Source organism: Somniosus microcephalus, chromosome 1 (assembly GCF_052327205.1).
Source record: "Somniosus microcephalus isolate GS21.2 chromosome 1, FLI_Smic_1.0, whole genome shotgun sequence".
Lineage (NCBI taxonomy): Eukaryota > Metazoa > Chordata > Chondrichthyes > Squaliformes > Somniosidae > Somniosus > Somniosus microcephalus.
In genome coordinates, this window is record NC_140987.1 from 281,924 (window position 1) to 289,712 (window position 7,789).

Sequence of the window (7,789 nt, forward strand, 5' to 3'; positions counted from 1 at the left end):
GTACTGGTGTACACAGCAGGTCACTGATCCCCGGTCTGTAGTGTACTGGTGTATACAGCAGGTCACTGATCCCCGGTCTGTGGTATACTGGTGTACACAGCAGGTCACTGATCCCCGGTCTGTAGTGTACTGGTGTATACAGCAGGTCACTGATCCCCGGTCTGTAGTGTACTGGTGTGTACAGCAGGTCACTGATCCCCGGTCTGTAGTGTACTGGTGTATACAGCAGGTCACTGATCCCCGGTCTGTAGTGTACTGGTGTATACAGCCGGTCACTGATCCCCGGTCTGTAGTGTACTGGTGTATACAGCAGGCCACTGATCCCCGGTCTGTGGTGTACTGGTGTATACAGCAGCTCACTGATCCCCGGTCTGCAGTGTACTGGTGTGTACAGCAGGTCAGTGATCCCCGGTCTGTACTGTACTGGTGTATACAGCAGGTCACTGATCCCCGGTCTGTTGTGTACTGGTGTATACAGCAGGTCACTGATCCCCGGTCTGTAGTGTACTGGTGTATACAGCAGGTCACTGATCCCCGGTATGTAGTGTACTGGTGTATACAGCAGGTCACTGATCCCCTGTCTGTATAGTACTGGTGTGTACAGCAGGTCACTGATCCCCGGTCTGTATTGTACTGGTGTGTACAGATGGTCACTGATTCCCGGTCTGTATTGTACTGGTGTATACAGCAGGTCACTGATCCCCGGTCTGTAATGTACTGGTGTATACAGCATGTCACTGATCCCCGGCCTCTAGTGTCCTGGTGTATACAGCAGGTCACTGATCCCCGGTCTGTCGTGTACTGGTGTATACAGCAGGTCACTGATCCCCGGTCTGTAGTGTACTGGTGTATACAGCAGGTCACTGATCCCCGGTCTGTAGTGTACTGGTGTATACAGCAGGTCACTGATCCCTGGTCTGTAGTGTACTGGTGTATACAGCAGCTCACTGATCCCCGGTCTGTAGTGTACTGGTGTGAACTGCAGGTCACTGATCACCGGGCTGTTGTGTACTGGTGTGTACAGCAGGTCACTCATCCCCGGTCTGTAGTGTACTGGTGTATACAGCAGGTCACTGATCCCCGGTCTGTAGAGTACTGGTGTATGCAGCAGGTCACTGATCCCCGGTCTTTAGTGTACTGGTGTATACAGCAGGTCACTGATCGCTGGTCTGTAGTGTACTGGTGTATACAGCAGGTCACTGATCCCCGGTCTGTAGTGTACTGGTATATACAGCAGGTCACTGATCCCTGGTCTGTAGTATACTGGTGTGTACAGCAGGTCACTGATCCCCGGTCTGTAGTGTACTGGTGTATACAGCAGGTCACTGATCCCCGGTCTGCAGTGTACTGGTGTATACAGCAGGTCACTGATCCCCGGTCTGCAGTGTACTGGTCTATACAGCAGGTCACTGATCCCCGGTCTGTACTGTACTGGTGTATACAGCAGGTCACTGATCCCTGGTCTGTAGTGTACTGGTGTATACAGCAGGTCACTGATCCCCGGTCTGCAGTGTACTGGTCTATACAGCAGGTCACTGATCCCCGGTCTGTACTGTACTGGTGTATACAGCAGGTCACTGATCCCTGTTCTGTAGTGTACTGGTGTATACAGCAGGTCACTGATCCCCGGTTTGTAGTGTACTGGTGTGTACAGCAGGTCACTGATCCCCAGTCTCTATTGTACTGGTGTGTACAGCAGGTCACTGATCCCCGGTCTGTATTGTACTGGTGTATACAGCAGGTAACTGATCCCCGGTCTGTAGTGTACTGGTGTATACAACATGTCACTGATCCCCGGTCTGTAGTGTACTGGTGTGTACAGCAGGTCACTGATCCCCGGTCTGTAGTGTACTGGTGTGTACAGCAGATCACTGATCCCCGGTCTGTAGTGTACTGGTGTGTACAGCAGGTCGCTGATCCCCGGTCTGTAGTGTATTGGTGTATACAGCAGGTCACTGATCCCCGGTCTGTAGTGTACTGGTGTTTACAGCAGGTCACTGAGCCCCGGTCTGTAGTGTACTGGTGTATACACAGCTCACTGATTCCCGGTCTGTAGTGTACTGCTGTGTACAGCAGGTCACTGACCCCGGTCTGTAGTGTACTGTTGTGTACAGCAGGTCACTGATTCCCAGTCTATATTGTACTGGTGTATACAGCAGGTCACTGATCCCCGGTCGGTTGTGTACTGGTGTATACAGCAGGTCACTGATCCCCAGTCTGTAGTGTACTGGTGTATACAGCATGTCACTGATCCCCGGCCTGTAGTTTACTGGTGTATACAGCTGGTGACTGATCCCCGGTCTGTAGTGTACTGGTGTGTACAGCAGGTCACTGATCCCCGGTCTGTAGTGTACTGGTGTGTACAGCAGGTCACTGATCGCCGGTATGTAGTGTGCTGGTGTGTACAGCAGGTCACTGATCCCCGGTCTGTAGTGTACTGGTGTATACAGCATGTCACTGATCCCCGGTCTGTAGTGTACTGGTATACACAGCAGGTCACTGATCCCCGGTCTGTAGTGTGCTGGTGTATACAGCAGGTCACTGATCCCCGGTCTGTAGTGTACTGGTGTATGCAGCAGGTCACTGATCCCTGGTCTGCAGTGTACTGGTATACACAGCATGACACTGATCCCCGGTCTGTAGTGCACTGGTGTGTACAGCAGGTCACTGATCCCCGGGCTGTATTGTACTGGTGTGTACAGCAGGTCACTGATTCCCGGTCTGTATTGTACTGGTGTATACAGCAGGTCACTGATCCCCGGTCTGTAGTATACTGGTGTATACAGCATTTCACTGATCCCCGGTCTGTAGTGTACTGGTGTATACAGCAGGCCACTGATCCCCGGTCTGTAGTGTACTGGTGTGTACAGCAGGTCACTGATCCACGGTCTGTAGTGTTCTGGTGTCTACAGCAGGTCACTGATCCCCGGTCTGTAGTGTACTGGTGTATACAGCAGGTCACTGATCCCCGGTGTGTAGTGTACTGGTGTATCCAGCAGGTCACTGATCCCCGGTCTGTAGTGTACTGGTGTATACAGCAGCTCATTGATCCCTGGTCTGTCGTGTACTGGTTTGTACATTAGGTCACTGGTCCCCGGTCTGTACTGTACAGGTGTATACAGTAGGTCACTGATCCCCGGTCTGTAGTGTGCTGATGTGTTAAGCAGGTCTCTGATCCCCGGGCTGTAGTGTACTGGTGTATACAGCAGGTCACTGATCCCCGGTCTGTAGTGTACTGGTGTATACAGCAGGTCACTGATCCCCGGTCTGTAGTATACTGGTGTACACAGCAGGTCACTGGTCCCCGGTCTGTAGTGTACTGGTGTATACAGCAGGTCACTGATCCCCGGTCTGTAGTGTACTGGTGTGTACAGCAGGTCACTGATCCCCGGTCTGTAGTGTACTGGTGTATACAGCAGGTCACTGATCCCCGGTCTGTAGTGTACTGGTGTATACAGCCGCTCACTGATCCCCGGTCTGTAGTGTACTGGTGTATACAGCAGGTCACTGATCCCCGGTCTGTGGTGTACTGGTGTTTACAGCAGGTCACTGATCCCCGGTCTGTACTGTACTGGTGTATACAGCAGGTCACTGATCCCCGATCTTTTGTGTACTGGTGTATACAGCAGGTCACTGATCCCCGGTCTGTAGTATACTGGTGTATACTGCAGGTCACTGATCCCCGGTATGCAGTGTACTGGTGTATACAGCAGGTCACTGATCCCCTGTCTGTATTGTACTGGTGTGTACAGCAGGTCACTGATCCCCGGTCTGTATTGTACTGGTGTGTACAGCAGGTCACTGATCCCCGGTCTGTATTGTACTGGTGTATACAGCAGGTCACTGATCCCCGGTCTGTAATGTACTTGTGTATACAGCATGTCACTGATCCCCGGTCTGTAGTGCACTGGTGTGTACAGCAGGTCACTGATCACCGGGCTGTTGTGTACTGGTGTGTACAGCAGGTCACTCATCCCCGGTCTGTAGTGTACTGGTGTATACAGCAGGTCACTGATCCCCAGTCTGTAGTGTACTGGTGTATACAGCAGGTCACTGATCCCCGGTCTGCAGAGTACTGGTGTATGCAGCAGGTCACTGATCCCCGGTCTTTAGTGTACTGGTGTATACAGCAGGTCACTGATCCCTGGTCTGTAGTGTACTGGTGTATACAGCAGGTCACTGATCCCTGGTCTGTAGTATACTGGTGTTTACAGCAGGTCACTGATCCCCGGTCTGTAGTGTACTGGTGTATATAGCAGGTCACTGATACCCTGTCTGCAGTGTACTGGTGTATACAGCAGGTCACTGATCCCCGGTCTGTACTGTACTGGTGTATACAGCAGGTCACTGATCCCTGGTCTGTAGTGTACTGGTGTATACAGCAGGTCACTGATCCCCGGTCTGTAGTGTACTGGTGTATACAGCAGGTCACTGATCCCGGTCTGTAGTGTACTGGTGTATGCAGCAGGTCACTAATCCCCGGAGTGTGGTGTACTGGTGTATACAGCAGGTCACTGATCCCCGGTCTGTAGTGTACTGGTGTATACAGCAGGTCATTGATCCCCAGTCTGTAGTGTACTGGTGTATACAGCAGGTAACTGATCCCCGGTCTGTAGTGTACTGGTGTATACAACATGTCACTGATCCCCGGTCTGTAGTGTACTGGTGTGTACAGCAGGTCACTGATCCCCGGTCTGTAGTGTACTGGTGTGTACAGCAGATCACTGATCCCCGGTCTGTAGTGTACTGGTGTGTACAGCAGGTCGCTGATCCCCGGTCTGCAGTGTACTGGTGTATACAGCAGGTCACTGATCCCCGGTCTGTAGTCTACTGGTGTTTACAGCAGGTCACTGAGCCCCGGTCTGTAGTGTACTGGTGTATACACAGGTCACTGATTCCCGGTCTGTAGTGTACTGCTGTGTACAGCAGGTCACTGATCCCCGGTCTGTAGTGTACTGTTGTGTACAGCAGGTCACTGATCCCCAGTCTTTTTTGTACTGGTGTATACAGCAGGTAACTGATCCCCGGTCGATTGTGTACTGGTGTATACAGCAGGTCACTGATCCCCAGTCTGTAGTTTACTGGTGTATACAGCTGGTGACTGATCCCTGGTCTGTAGTGTACTGGTGTATACAGCAGGTCACTGATCCCCGGTCTGTAGTGTACTGGTGTGTACAGCAGGTCACTGATCCCCGGTCTGTAGTGTACTGGTGTGTACAGCAGGTCACTGATCGCCGGTATGTAGTGTACTGGTATACACAGCAGGTCACTGATCCCCGGTCTGTAGTGTACTGGTGTATACAGCAGGTCACTGATCCCCGGTCTGTCGTGTACTGGTGTATACAGCATGTCACTGATCCCCGGTCTGTAGTGTACTGGTGTGTGCAGCAGGTCACTGATCCCCGGTCTGTAGTGTACTGGTATACACAGCATGACACTGATCCCCGGTCTGTAGTGTACTGGTGTATACAACAGGTCACTGATCCGCGGTCTGTAGTGCACTGGTGTGTACAGCAGGTCACTGATCCCCGGGCTGTATTGTACTGGTGTGTACAGCAGGTCACTGATTCCCGGTCTGTATTATACTGGTGTATACAGCAGGTCACTGATCCCCGGTCTGTAGTGCACTGGTGTATACAGCATTTCACTGATCCCCGGTCTGTAGTGTACTGGTGTATACAGCAGGCCACTGATCCCCGGTCTGCAGTGTACTGGTGTGTACAGCAGGTCACTGATCCACGGTCTGTAGTGTTCTGGTGTCTACAGCAGGTCACTGATCCCCGGTCTGTAGTGTACTGGTGTATACAGCAGGTCACTGATCCCCGGTGTGTAGTGTACTGGTGTATCCAGCAGGTCACTGATCCCCGGTCTGTAATGTACTGGTGTATACAGCAGCTCATTGATCCCCGGTCTGTAGTGTACTGGTTTGTACAGCAGGTCACTGATCCCCGGTCTGTACTGTACTGGTGTATACAGCAGGTCACTGATCCCCGGTCTGTTGTGTACTGGTGTATACAGCAGGTCACTGATCCCCGGTCTGTAGTATACTGGTGTATACTGCAGGTCACTGATCCCCGGTATGCAGTGTACTGGTGTACACAGCAGGTCACTGATCCCCTGTCTGTATTGTACTGGTGTGTACAGCAGGTCTCTGATCCCCGGTCTGTATTGTACTGGTGTATACAGCAGGTCACTGATCCCCGGTCTGTAATGTACTTGTGTATACAGCATGTCACTGATCCCCGGTCTGTAGTGTACTGGTGTGTACAGCAGGTCACTGATCCCCGGTCTGTAGTGTACTGGTGTGTACAGCAGGTCACTGATCCCCAGTCTGTAGTGTACTGGTGTATACAGCAGGTCACTGATCCCCGGTCTGCAGAGTACTGGTGTATGCAGCAGGTCAATGATCCCCGGTCTTTAGTGTACTGGTGTATACAGCAGGTCACTGATCCCTGGTCCGTAGTGTACTGGTGTATACAGCAGGTCACTGATCCCCGGTCTGTAGTGTACTGGTATATCCAGCAGGTCACTGATCCCTGGTCTGTAGTATACTGGTGTGTACAGCAGGTCACTGATCCCCGGTCTGTATTGTACTGGTGTGTACAGCAGGTCACTGATCCCCGGTCTGTATTGTACTGGTGTATACAGCAGGTCACTGATCCCCGGTCTGTAATGTACTTGTGTATACAGCATGTCACTGATCCCCGGTCTGTAGTGCACTGGTGTGTACAGCAGGTCACTGATCACCGGGCTGTTGTGTACTGGTGTGTACAGCAGGTCACTCATCCCCGGTCTGTAGTGTACTGGTGTATACAGCAGGTCACTGATCCCCAGTCTGTAGTGTACTGGTGTATACAGCAGGTCACTGATCCCCGGTCTGCAGAGTACTGGTGTATGCAGCAGGTCACTGATCCCCGGTCTTTAGTGTACTGGTGTATACAGCAGGTCACTGATCCCTGGTCTGTAGTGTACTGGTGTATACAGCAGGTCACTGATCCCCGGTCTGTAGTGTACTGGTATATACAGCAGGTCACTGATCCCTGGTCTGTAGTATACTGGTGTTTACAGCAGGTCACTGATCCCCGGTCTGTAGTGTACTGGTGTATATAGCAGGTCACTGATACCCTGTCTGCAGTGTACTGGTGTATACAGCAGGTCACTGATCCCCGGTCTGTACTGTACTGGTGTATACAGCAGGTCACTGATCCCTGGTCTGTAGTGTACTGGTGTATACAGCAGGTCACTGATCCCCGGTCTGTAGTGTACTGGTGTATACAGCAGGTCACTGATCCCGGTCTGTAGTGTACTGGTGTATGCAGCAGGTCACTAATCCCCGGAGTGTGGTGTACTGGTGTATACAGCAGGTCACTGATCCCCGGTCTGTAGTGTACTGGTGTATACAGCAGGTCATTGATCCCCAGTCTGTAGTGTACTGGTGTATACAGCAGGTAACTGATCCCCGGTCTGTAGTGTACTGGTGTATACAACATGTCACTGATCCCCGGTCTGTAGTGTACTGGTGTGTACAGCAGGTCACTGATCCCCGGTCTGTAGTGTACTGGTGTGTACAGCAGATCACTGATCCCCGGTCTGTAGTGTACTGGTGTGTACAGCAGGTCGCTGATCCCCGGTCTGCAGTGTACTGGTGTATACAGCAGGTCACTGATCCCCGGTCTGTAGTCTACTGGTGTTTACAGCAGGTCACTGAGCCCCGGTCTGTAGTGTACTGGTGTATACACAGGTCACTGATTCCCGGTCTGTAGTGTACTGCTGTGTACAGCAGGTCACT